Source organism: Rhinolophus ferrumequinum, chromosome 12, assembly GCF_004115265.2.
Source record: "Rhinolophus ferrumequinum isolate MPI-CBG mRhiFer1 chromosome 12, mRhiFer1_v1.p, whole genome shotgun sequence".
In the NCBI taxonomy this organism is placed as follows: domain Eukaryota; kingdom Metazoa; phylum Chordata; class Mammalia; order Chiroptera; family Rhinolophidae; genus Rhinolophus; species Rhinolophus ferrumequinum.
Window position 1 is genome coordinate 20,066,416 of NC_046295.1, and position 13,889 is coordinate 20,080,304.

Here is a 13,889-nt window from a genome sequence, read left to right on the forward strand (position 1 = left end):
GTGGAGTCCTACAATCTCTGGCTTAAAAAGCCCTCCAGGTGATTCTGACCCAAACTCAAGTTTGAGAAACACCGTTTTAGCCAACGTGTGGTGAGACAGAAATTCACTATGGACTAAACACTTTGCTTCTCTGAAAAACCAAATCCAAGCCAAGACTGCTGCTGCCACCAAGAAAAGGAGGAAGAAGAGAAGCCCGAGAGAGGAAGTAATCATATTTTGGTAGCAAGGCTACAGGGAACAGAAAAAAATGACAACATGTAGATGCAGTCAATAAAATCCCAATTAAGGGAAACTCTTTGTGACAAACAACACAATTTCTCAAAAGAAAAGATGGCGAGGAAAGCTGTACATTTCCTCTAGAGACGTAACCAATTGCAATGTGTAGACTTTGTTTAGATCCTTAATCAGAGTGTAAACAAATACTTTTTAGGGCAATTAGGAAGATGTAAACACTGGATATTTGAATGATATTGGGGAGTTGTTGATTGGGGAGATGATGATGGTATGATGATTATGTTTTAAAACATGAGTCTTTGAAAGGCTATATGTGGGGTGGCCGGTTAGCTCAGTTGGTTGGAGTGTGGTGCTGATAACACTAAGGTTGCCAGTTCAATCCCCGCATGGGCCACTGTGAGCTGCACCCTCCTTCAAAAAAAAAAAAAAAAAAAAAAGGCTATGTGTAGTTTAAGATTCCATTTTTATGACAGTCTGCAAAAGGTAAAACTAAGAATAGAAAATAGATCTATTTTTAGAAAATAGGTTATTTGGAGGTGGGAGAAGGAGTTCACCGCAAAGGGGCAGAGGGGGGAATTTTGCGGGGTGACAGAACCGTTCTATATCCTGATTGTGATGGTTATATAACTAAGTGAGCTTATAAAACCTCAGGCTTGTATCTTAAAAGGTAAATTTCACTGCATGTAAATTATACCTTAAAAACTTGACCAAAACCAAAAATAAACCAAAAAAAAAGCATTGTTGTTTAGAGATACATACTGAAATATTTACAGACAAAATATACTATCTGAGGTTTGCTTTGAAATAATAGGGGATGCTGTTGCTTTGGAGGTATAGCCGGAACACTTTCCATTTTCCACAATGGAAAGCCTTTGAAGCTAGACACATTAAACTAGCCTCTCTACTTTGTAGGTGTTTAAAGTTTTCCATAATAAAAAGTTTTTTAAAAACTAAAGAAGTAAAAGGCTTCATTATTTACGGCGTCCCCACAAGCACCCATGTAGGCCAGAACCCAGAAGGAGGGTTAGCAAGCGAGGGCTGAGGGCTCAGCCTTTAGCAGTGGGTACCCTTAAAGCAGCAGTTCTGGTCGAACCTGTGGTTGTAACCTGTCCCCTTCATTCCAGATGGCACAGGACTAGCAGGGAGGTTATGGCAAACAGTCTAAGAGGGCACCCTCCCAGGCCTCTGCTTGTTAGGCCCTTTCACCAGGGGAGGTGTTGGTAAACAAGCTGATTATGAGCAGCCTGGATGCGGTCCAAGTGGTGCAGTGGCCACTGACTCTCTGGCACCAGGAAGCTAGAAAGGTCAGGGACTGGTCAGTGCCATGCCTCACAATTCAGGGGGTCCCTTGGGGCGGGGCTCTTTGGTTCTTGCGAGTGTTGTGAGGAAGTCTGCCCTGCTACGTAAGAAACATCATCATTCCCGATGGAAGGGCCACGCCACAATGGCCTACAAACCTCATGCTTCCTGCACTCTGCCTTCAGGCTTTCAGGGACCAAGAAAGAACTTAGGGAAATGAAGGCAGTGGGAATCAAGAGGGAGGCCGCTGGTGGGAGTAAAATGTGAGGAAGGGACCGATGAAATTTACTTGGTGAAGAAAGGTACATAGACCGGGCAGGAGCTTGAAGAAGGGTTACGGAACATTCCTTTAGTATAGGAGAGACTTGAGCAAATTTGAGCCTAAGCAAAAGGCGCCCAGGTAGAGAAACAGATTTACAATGTGAACGAGAAAACGGGTAAAGATCCCAAAGGAGATAAATTGGAAACTCGGTATCTTACAATTTGTCCGAAGAGAAGGGATGGCGTGGAGTAGACATGTTTGTCTGTCACAGCATCCCCTCTTTTTCTGGGGCCGTCTGCTGCTGCTTCAATGGGGACTGCCTACCTCCCACTTCCCTTGCCCCCAGGTCCACTCACATGGCTACCACTGTCATTCAAATGGTTTTCTCCTATAAGTAAATGTTGTTTTTCTCTGGTTGCTTTTAAGATTTTTTTGTTTGTCTTCAGTTTTCAGAAGTTTAATTATATTGTGTCTTGATGTGAATTTCTTTAGGTTCATTCTGTTTGGATTTTGCTCAGCTTCTTGAATCTGCACGATTGTCGCTTGCCAAATTTGGGAAGTCTTCAGTCATTTTTTCTTCAAGTAGTTTTTCAGCCTGCTTTCCTCCTCTCCTTCCAGGACTCTGATAACATGAGTAACATAAATATTAGATTTATTTTTTTTAATGTTCCAGTTCCCCTAGGCTCTGTTCTTTTGGTGGGGGGAATAAAGGGGAACAGTGTGTTTCTCCAGGGCCCATCAGCTCCAAGTCAGGTCATTGTCCTTCAGTCTAGTTGTAGAGGGCGCAGCTCAGCTCCAAGTCCAGTTGCCGTTTTCAATCTTTGGTTGCAGGGGGTGCAGCCCACCATCCCATGTGGGAATTGAACCAGCAACCTTGTTTTTGAGAGCTCGCGCTCTACCCAACTGAGCCATCCAGCTGCCCCTCCTATTCATTTTTTTTGAAATCTATTTTCTCTGTTGTTCAGATTAGGTAGGTAATTTCTATTGTTCTATCTTCCCGTTCGCTGATTCTTTCATCTACCCCCTTCATTCTACTGTTGAGTCCATCCACTGAGCTTTTTATTTGGTTATTGTATTTTTCAGTTCTAAAATGTCTATTTCTTCTTTATAGCTTATATTACTTTTCTGAGACTTTCTTTACTAAGTCTTATTTTTCTTGTATTTCAAGCAAAATATTAATTGCTCATGGAAGCATTTTGATCATGTGTTTTAAAATCATTGCCAGGTAGTGTTAACGTCTCTGTCATCTCCACGTTTGCATCTATTTTCTTTTTTTCACTCAATGTGAGATCTTTCTCATTCTGGACATGAAGAGTGGTTTTCTATTGAAACCTTGACATTTTCATTACTATGTTATGCAGCTCTGATATTATTTAAACTGAGGTTTCAGTGGGCTTTCTGCTTTGGTATGGGAGGGGAGAGATAACTGCCTTATTTCTGCCAGGTGGAGATAGATGTCCAAACTGCCACACTGACACCTGACAGGGGACTCCTCTTTATTAACTGTGAGAGTGGAAGTCCAGACTCTCCATGTAGTTTTCACTGACAACACGGGATGGGGTGGTCTCATTAGTGGCCAGCTGGGATGAAAGTTCAACCCCTCTACCTGGCTTTTCAGACACCGCCTGGCAGGATTATTTGGAAACCTCATTACAGCCTCATAAGGATAGAAGTCTAGGTCTCCAGTCAACCTTTGCTTGTGTGGTTGGGATTGGGTCAAAATTTTTTGTTTGTTTTCCTGTGGTGTTTGGCTGGAGTAGAATGTTATTATCTGAAATTTCTGTCTTGCTAAGCTGCCCCTTTCCTGGTCCTCTAACTAGAGAAAGCAGGCTATTGTTGAGGATTTTTTTGTCTATGCCTGTTGGTATTTTGAGTTGCTGGCTTCTTCAGTTCCAAGTCTCAGCTGTATGAGGCAAAAAGAAAACCCAGGGAACGCACCACCAGGTCGTTACTGAGATTCTGAGTCTCTAGCCAGCCTGCCTGCTTCTCTCCACGTTTAGGATGCTTGTTTTATATATAATGTCTGGGACTTTTCGTTGTACATAGGGGGAGGAATGGGAAACGTATCTAGTCCATATTCCTGGAAGCAGAATTCTATGGGAGCAGATTTTTATAGCAAGTTAGTGGTCTCTCCAATACCATGGGACCTTACGAGTGGCTGAGAGGGGACGCAGATAGAAGAGAGAAGAGGCAAGGACTGAGTCAAGAGGCAAGAGGCAAGGAATTATCAAGGAAGCTAAAAAGGCACAGCTAGTGAGGTAGGAGGAAGAACAGAAGAGGGAGCAAGATGACTATAGTTAATGACCTTTTTAAAAGGATAGTTTAAGTGGGGACACAATCGTGACTAGAGCGGGTTTAAGAAAGAATGGGGACAAAGTGAAAGAAGCAAGTTACGAAAGCCACATATTGTGTGATTCCATTGATATGAAATGTCCATAATAGCCCAATCTATAGAGACAGAGTCAATTAGTGGTTGCCTAGGGCTGTGGTTGATGGGGCAGTTTGGGGGAACGGGGATGACTTCTGATGGGTATGAGGTTTCTTTTGAGGGGTGATGAAAAATTTTTAAATTAGATTGTGGTGATGGTTGTACAACTCTGAGATTTTTTTAAAAAATTGAATTGTATACTTTAAATGGATAAATTGTATAGTATATAAATTATATTTCAATAAAGCTGTTAAGGAAGGAACGAAGGAGGGAGGGAGAGAAGGAAGGAAGGAAGGAAGGAAAGAAGGAAGGAAGGAAGGAAGGAAGGAAGGAAGGAAGGAAGGAAGGAAGGAACTGAGGGAGAGAGGAAAGGAAGGAGGGAAAGAAGAAGGAAGGGAGGAAAAAGAAAATGACTTGCATTGGCAAACAATGTGAAACCTTTATGCAGGACTAATTTCCTTTATATAGAAAGTGTTAACAATCCAACAGAAAAAAACTGGTGAAAGATACAACAGAAGAATATATAAAAAGATGCTCAACTCACAGTAGTAGAACTATAAATTACATTGAAATAACATTTATTTCATCTATCAGAGTGACAAAATCCTACAGTTTGTTAACATTTGGCAAGACTTTAGGAAAACGGGTACTCCCATACATTGGTAGTGGGAGTGTAAATTGGAACAACCCCCTGTGGAGAGCAATTTATTAGTATCTATCAAAATTACAAATGTATATAAACTTAGACCAGGCATTTCTACCTCTAGTTATTATCTTATATTTTTACTTCCAGACATGGGAAATACTTAAATGCAGGGTCATTCATATAATTACAGGTTTCTTTGTAACAGCAAATAACTGGAAACAAATGCCCACTGGGAGGAGACCAGTAAAAGACAGTGAGGAAGCTCTCCATGTACTCATATTAAATGAGAAAATTCCCCATGAGATATTATTAAGGGGAAAATACAAGGGAAAACATGACATATGTAATATGTTGCCATTTATATTTTAAAAAAAGAATATATTTGTAGCTACCAAAACAATCTCTGAATGTATAAACGAAGAAGCTAATAATTCTAGATAACTATGCAGCATGAGAGGGGGAACTGGAAGGTAGAGTGAGAAAGCTGTGTACCTTTTCATAATTTTTGAAATTTTAAGCATATTTTTTAGAAAAGAGGAGAGAATGTGAGGTGAGGTAGTGGAAATAATAAGTATAACAATTTATCTTAGTCTATTTGGACTGCTATACAAAAAAATACCATAGACTGGGAAGTTGAACAACAACATTTATTTCTTACAGTTCTGGTGGTCATGAAGTCCAAGATCAAGGCTCTGGCAGGTTCAGGGTCTAGTAAGAGCCCACTGCTTCATAAATGGCCATCTTCTCACTGTGTTTTTGCGTGGTGAGAAGGGCACGGGAGTTTTCTTGGGCCTCTTTTACAAGGGCACTAATCCCTGGAGAGTCCACCCTTATGACCTAATTCTCCTCCCAAAGCCCACCTCCTAATACACCTTGGGGGTTAGAATTTCAACACAAGGCATTTTGGGAGGACACAGCCATTCAATGTATAAGCACAGTTATTACAGCTTTGCAATAAGGAAGAGGGGAGGGATTTGCAAAGAAGTGGTAGCTGGAGGAGGTGGTGGGGTCAAAACGCGATTTTTTTAAAGATGGGAGATATTCCAGCCTGTTTTTTAGGCTGATGGGAATAATACAGACATTTAGATCGTTTCATGCCTTTTGCTATATACGTATTACACATAGATCTTTTAAATACCTCCATCAAATCTCTATTTGTCTACTTATATGTTTCTTTCTGTATTGGGTAAAACATTCCCAGAAGGCAAGGACCATTCCTTTTCATCTCTGTGTCTCCTGTCCCTCACCTGGTCCTGACATGAAGTAGGTACTCAGCACATGTTTGTTAAATGGTGTCGGTGAAGCTCCAGCCCATGGCTGAATTCATCCAGAACACCTCAGCGCCAAGTTCAGGTTTCCATCTCCTCCTTGTACAGTGAGGTGAGCTTGGGTTGGAATGGTAGGGAAAGACTCTCAAAAGCAGCACAACGTAAAGCAGACAGAGTGGAGAAAGGCAGGCGTTACTCACAGTGAGAATGACATGAGATAAGTTAGAGAGACGTGGGTAATGACAGTGATATATGGTACTCGGAACGATGAGAAGAGCTAGCATCCATTGAAAGTCTACTGTGCACCAATAACTGTTTAACTTGTTCCACGTTTTAGTTCATTTATCCCTGACAAGAACTCTGTAAGGAAGGTATTGTCACCATTTTACAGATGGAGAAACTAAGGCACAGAGAGAGCAAGGAAGTTGTCCAAAGTCACATAGCTATCAAGGAATGAAAATACATGGGACAAAAAGAAGATTGTCCTGATGTAGTGACTTGACCTGATCAAAAACAGATTTATTCTTGCACGTTTCCTGTTGTCCCTTTTCCTTCCTGCCCACTACCAAATATTTCATAAATGTAGGCCACAGCTTTTTTCCACAACTGCAAAAACATCCCTTTGTCCCTGACCCAGGGGGTGAGAAATCCATTGTAATCCTTGCTCCTATATACAGTTACAGAAATAATGCCAAGGAGTTTTCCTAGCTTCGTTTCTTTAACTTCCTTTCCCAAACACAGTGTGGCATGTTTTAAAATTAGTTTCTTCCTACAAATAGATATTGCCCTTGAAATTTCGTTTTTTCTATCTAAAACGATCTTTTCTCTTGTTTTCTTGACTTCAGCCAAATATGAAACAGCTTACTAAAATGCACGAACTCATTTCCTCTCTTACTACTTCTCTTCCTTTCTGTACTTATATCTCCCTTCGGAAAAATATCCCTTTTTACAAACACACTTGAAAAACTCATTTACCAGTAAGTTAGGGAAAATTTTACCTTTACTGATTGCTCTGGGATTATTATGATGTTATTAGATACTTAATGTTATTAGATACAAAAATGTGTTCTGTTTAGTCAGGATCCTTGTAGTTGAGAGAGCCTACCTTTGGGCCCTGTTATAGGCTGAATTGGGCCCCCTCTCCCCCAAATTCTTATATTGAAATCCTAACCCCCAGTACTTCAGAATGTGCCTGTATTTGGAGATAGGGTCTTTAAAGAGGTAATTCAGTTAAAACGAGGTTATTACGGTGGGCCCTAATCCAATAGGATTGATGTCCTTTCAAGAAGAGGAGGTTAGGACCGACCCGGTGGCTCAGGTGGTTGGAGCTCCATGCTCCTAACTCCGAAGGCTGCCGGTTCGATTCCCACATGGGCCAGTGGGCTCTCAATCACAAGGTTGCCGGTTGCCGGTTCGACTCCCGCGGGGGATGGTGGGCTGCGCCCCCTGCAACTAGCAATGGCAACGGCAACTGGACCTGGAGCTGAGCTGCGCCCTCCACAACTAAGACTGAAAGAACAACAACTTGAAGCTGAATGGCACCCTGCACAGCTAAGATTGAAAAGACAACGACTTGGAAAAAAGTGCTGGAAGTACACACTGTTCCCCAATAAAGTCCTGTTCCCCTTCCCCAATAAAATCCTTAGGAAAAAAAAAAAAAGAAGAGGTTAGGACACAGACATAAATATAGGAAAATCATGTGAAGACACAGAGGGCAGATGGCCATCTGTAAGCCAAAGAAGAGTCTCAGAAGAAACCAGTAGAAGAAACCAGTCCTGCCAACATGTTAGTCTCAAGACTTCTAGCTCCAAAATGTAAGAAAATACATGTCTGCTATTTAGCCACCCAGTTTGTGGCATTTTGTTATGGGAGCTCTAGCAAATTAAGACAGGCCCCACTCAAAGCCCACCTCTTATACTGTGTCAAACACTCATTCTCCAAACCTGTATACCCAATAGCCTATTGGATGTCTCCACTTATATATCCCATAGACCCTTCACACTCAGTGTGTGCAAAACATCTCCCCATTTCCCCCACTCCCTGCCCCTGGCAACCACTATTCTAATCTCTGTGTCTATGTTTTTAAGATTCCACATGTATGTGAGATCACACGGTATTTGTCTTTCTCTGACTTATTCCACTTAGCATAATACCTTCTAGATCCATCCTTGTTGTCTCAAATGGCAGAATTACCTTCTTTTTATGGTTGAATAATATTGCATTGTATGTGTACACATTTTCTTTATCCATTCATCAATTGATTGGACACTTAGGTTGTTTCCATGTCTTGGCTATTGTGAATAATACTGCACTGAACATGGCGTGCAGATATCTGTTAGTTCCCCAGGCTAATGGGATTGCTCCGGAATCAGTCTTGTTAGGTTCCAGTCAGGAATGAGGATGGTACCAGGTCTGCAGTGGAGTCCATTGTCGGTGGGCTTGTTACCAGGGGCCTGGGCTGGCATACATCCTGTCTGGTCCCTGGTAGTACGGAACTGCCTCCAGTACCGTGTTCAAAAGGGTGGTGCTGGGACAAGGGTTCACTTCAGGTTTCACAGCAGGGTCCTCAGACAGGGTCCTCTGCATCCACAGATTCGACTAACCGCAGATCAAACATATTCAAAAAACAGTGTTAAGTTGTTGCTACGTGTACTATGTAGTTAGGCCTACAATGGCGGTGTCTGTACTGAATGAAGATGGACAGACTTTTTCTTCTTGTCATTGTTCCCTAAATAGAGTATAACAACTATTTACATAGTGTTTTATAAGACATTTAGGTATTATAAGAGATCTAGAGATGATTTCAAGAACAGGCAGATCTCAGAGATACTGCGGTTTCACTTCCACAATCAAGTGAACATCGCCGTAAAGTGAGTCACATGGATATTTTGGATTTACCAGTGCCTATAAAAGTTATGTTTCCACTATACCATAGTCTAATTGAGTGTGCAATAATGTTACATCTGAAAAAATAATAATGTGTGTACCTTAATTTAGAAATATTGCTGAATAATGCCAACCCTCATCTGAGCCTTCAGCAAGTCATAATCTTTTTTGCTGGTGGTGGCTCTTGCCTCAATGTTGATGGCTGCTGACTGCTCACGGAGGTGGTTGCAGATGGTTGGGGTGGTTGTGGCGATTTCTTAAAATAAGACAATGAAATTTGCTGCATTGATTGACTCTTCTTTCACCTGTGATTTCTCTGTAGCATGTGATGCTGCTGTTTGATAGCATTTTACGCACAGTAGAACTTCCAAAATTGGAGTCAATCCTCCCAAATCCTGCTTCTGCTTTATCAACTAAGTTTATGTAATATCCTAAATCCTTTGTTGTCAGTTCAACATTCTTCACAGCATCTTCACCAGTAGATTCCATCTCAAGAAACCACTTCCTTTCCTGACCCAAAAGAAGCAAGTCCTCATCTTTTAAAATTTTATCATGAGATTGCAGCAGTTCAGCCACATCTTCAGGCCCCACTTCTAATTCTAGTTCTCTTGCTGTTTCCACCACATCTGCAGTTACTTCCTCCACTGAAGTCTTGAACCTCTCAAAGTCATCCGTGAGGGTTGGAATCAGCTTCTTCTATACTCCTGTTAATATTGATATTTTGACCTCTTCCCATGGTTCACACGTTCTTTTTTTTTTTTTTAAAGATTTTATTGGGAAAGGGGAACAGGACATTATTGGGGAACAGTGTGTACTTGCAGGACTTTTTTCCAAGTCAAGTTGTTGTCCCTTCAATCTTAGTTGTGGAGGGCGCAGCTCAGCTCCAGGTCCAGTTGCTGTTACTAGTTGCAGGGGGCGCAGCCCACCATCCCTTGCGGGAGTTGAGGAATCGAACCGGCAACCTTGTGGTCGAGAGGATGCGCTCCAACCAACTGAGCCATTCGGGAGCTCAAGGCAGCTCAGCTCAAGGTGCCGTGTTCAATTCAAATGTTCTTAATGGCATCTAAAATGGTGAACCCTTTCCAGAAGGTTTTCAATTTACTTGCCCAGATAACATCAGAGGAATCACTATCTTATGGCAGCTACAGCCTTATGAAATGTATTTATTAAATAATAAGACTTGAATGTTGATATTATTCCTTGATCTATGAGCTGCAGAATGGATGTGTTAGCAGGCATGAAAATGACATTTATCTCACGATACGTCTCCATCAGAGCTCTTGGATGACCAGGTGCATTGTCAATGAGCAGTAATATTTTGAAATGAATCTTTTTTTCTGAGCAGTAGGTCTCAACAGTTGGCCTAAAATATTCAGTAAACCATGTTGTACAAAGATGTGCTGTCATTCAGGCTTTATTGTTCCATTTCTAAAGCACAGGCAGAGTAGATTAAGCATAATTCTTAAGGGTCCTAGGACTTTTGGAATGGTAAACAAACATTAGCTTCCACTTAAAGTCACCAGCTGCATTAGGCTCTAACAAGACAGTGAGCCTGGGGTGGCCGGATGGCTCAGGTGGTTAGAGCACAAGCTCTCAACAAGATTGCTGGTTTGACTCCCACATGGGATGGTGGGCTGAGCCCCCTGCAACTAAAGATTGAAAACGGCAACTGGACTTGGAGCTGAGCTGCGCCCTCCACAACTAGGTTGAAGGACAACGACTTGACTTGGAGCTGATGGGTCCTGGAAAAACGCATTGTTCCCCAATATTCCCCAATTAAGAAAAAAAAAGATGGCATTAATAAAATGAATATTAGTGTCATTGTGTATATAATATATATATATATATATATATATATATATATATATATATATATATATTTTAAAAATACAGTGATCCTGCCCTGTGAAGCCTTCGAAGCAAGGCATTAACTTTTCCTCTCTAGCTATGAGAGTTCTCGATGGCATCTTCTTCCATTATAAAGCTGTTTTATCTACATTGAAAACCTGCTGTTTCGTGTAGCCATCTTCATTAATTATCATAGCTAGCTCTTCTGGAAAACTTCCTGCAGCTTCTCCATCAGCCCTTGCTGCTTCACTTTGCACATTTACGTTATGGGATGGCTTTTTTCCTGAAACCTCATGAATCAACCTCTGCTAACTTCGAAATTTTCTTCTGCAGCTTCCTCACCTCTCTCAGCCTTCAGAGAATTGAGGAGAGTTAGGGCCTTGCTCTGGATTAGGTTTTGGCTTAAGGGAATGTTGTGGCTGATCTGAAGTGTTCATCAACACATGAATGAATAAGCAAAATGTGGTATTTAGATACAATGGAATATTATTCAGCCTTAAAAAGGAAGGAAATCCTGTCACATGCTACAACATGGATGAACCTTGACGACATTATGCTAGTGAAATCCGCCAATCACAAAAAGACCACTACTGTATGATTCCATTTATATGCAGTGTCTAAAGTAGTCAAATTTATAGAAACAGAAAGCAGAATGGTGGTTATCAGGGACTGGGAGAGGGGGGAAAAGGGAGCTGTTTTTAATGGATATAGAGTTCTAGTTTTGCAAGCTGAAAAAGTTCTGGAGATCTGTTTCACAACAATGTGAATATGATTAACACTGCTGAATTGTATACTTAAAATTGGTTAAGATGGTAAATGTTATGTGTTTTTCACCATAATAAAAAAATGCATTAAATAAAAGGAAAGGGAGCAGTAGTCCTGGACTTTATTCTTTGCCTCATGTCAACTCACTACCACTACTTCAATAAAAATAAATAGAGCTTAAAAATAAAAATAAAAAAACAACAACAATGGGCAAAGGACTGGAATAGACATTTCTCCAAAAAGGATACACAAATGGCCAACAAGTACATAAAAAGATGTTCAACATCATTAGTCATTAGGGAAATGCAAATCAAAACCACAATGAGGTACCATTTCACACTCACTAGGATGGCTATAATTTAAAAAGAAAAAAAATAACAAAATAAGTGTTGGCCAGGATGTAGAGAAATTGGAGCCCTCATACGTGGCTGGTGGGAATGTAATATGGGTCAGCTGCTGTAAAAATAATTTGGCAGTTCCTCCAGGAGTTAAACACATAATTACCATATGACTCAACAATTCCATCCTTAGGTATCTACCCCAAAGAACTGAAAACAGTGGTATTCAAACATACCAGCACTATTCACAATAGTCAGAAGTTGGAAACAACCTATAAGTCCATCAGTGGATGAATGGATAAAAACATTCTGGCCTACACATAGTGGAATATTATTCAATCACAAAAAAGAATGAACTGATACAACATGGATGAACTTCAAAAACATTAGAAGCCAGACATAAAGGTCATATATTGAATAATTCCATACACAAAATATATAGAATAAGTAAATCCATAGAAACAGAACACAGATTGTGCTTGCCAATGGCTGATGAATGAAGGGAATAGGGAGCAACTGCTTAATGGGTACAGGGTTTCCCTTGGGGATGGTGAAAATGTTTTAGAACAACTAGATAGAGGTAGTGATTGCACAATATTGTGAATGTACTAAATACCACTGAATTGTCCACTTAAAATGATTAACTTTGTTATGTCAATTTCACCTCAACAACAAAAAATTATATACACAGGCTTTAAATTTCACACTTAAAATGATTAACTTTGTTATGTCAATTTCACCTCAACAACAAAAAATTATATACACAGGCTTTAAATGCGTCATTTCACCAACAGTCTATATTTTAACATAAGATGGTCAAACAGGATTTAGTAGAATCTATCAACTTTGAATGTGAAGCGGGCCTAAACTCAAAAATTTGTGATACTAAAGTGGAAAATGGAATGTAATGAAGTTAAAATTATATTTGTTTACTTGAGTGCACTTTTTCTCTTGACAAAAAATATGTAGTAGGTAATACATTTTCTTTCCTTCCGGGTACTGATTGAGAGTGTGGGCTTCAGTGTTACATCACCTGGGTTCTCATTCTTGTTCTTCCAGAAATGTTCTGGAGGACTATCAAATGCACTCTATTTTTCCCACATTTTTCTGTACTATTAAGAGTTGCATCATTGCTGATTCAAGATTTACTATAATACATAAATTTATTCTCCCTCTGCTGGCTGTTTCTGTACTACCACACTCTAATAAACTAATACGTACCAGAGCTGGGACTATGATCATTTAAAAATATTTACTGAGCACTTATTATGTGTCACGTACTTTGCTGCATCCTGAGGACCATAGTAAAGTTAAAACGTGAGCCCTGGCTTAATTTTTCATCTAGTAGAGGGGACAGATCATAAACAACCCATTTCATGTAGTAGAGACAGACCATAAACAACCCATTTTTGTACCATGGTTAAGTACTATAAAAGTGCTCTACTAGAGAATGAGAAGGATACTATTTGAGGCAGTGTAGTCAGGAAAGGCTTCTCACTGGAGGGTCGTCTAAATTGAAAGACCTTCATGGCATTAACCAATGGCAATAGGTAAATTTGGGACTGTGGAAAACCTGTAAGGCTAGGATAAGGAGTTTGAGAAGTATTTAACTGCAGTGAAAAATAAATGGTGCATTTCCAGCAAGGGAAATAATTTTGTGATATAATTTTGTGTTTTCAAAAGATCGCAGAGGCAAGACAGAAAGCAGAGACTATTTAGAAGTCACCGATGGTGGCCTGGACTTGGGGTAATTGTGGTTATTGGATAGCGTGACAGGGTGGCTAAGGATGTCATTTTGTGATAGAACAATGACTACAGCGCGGCTGGAGGACAAGGGACGAGTATTTAAAGGAAAAACATTTCAGGTTTTCAGGGTGTCTTGTTGTGAACAGCCGGTACCAGAGCTGGCAAAACA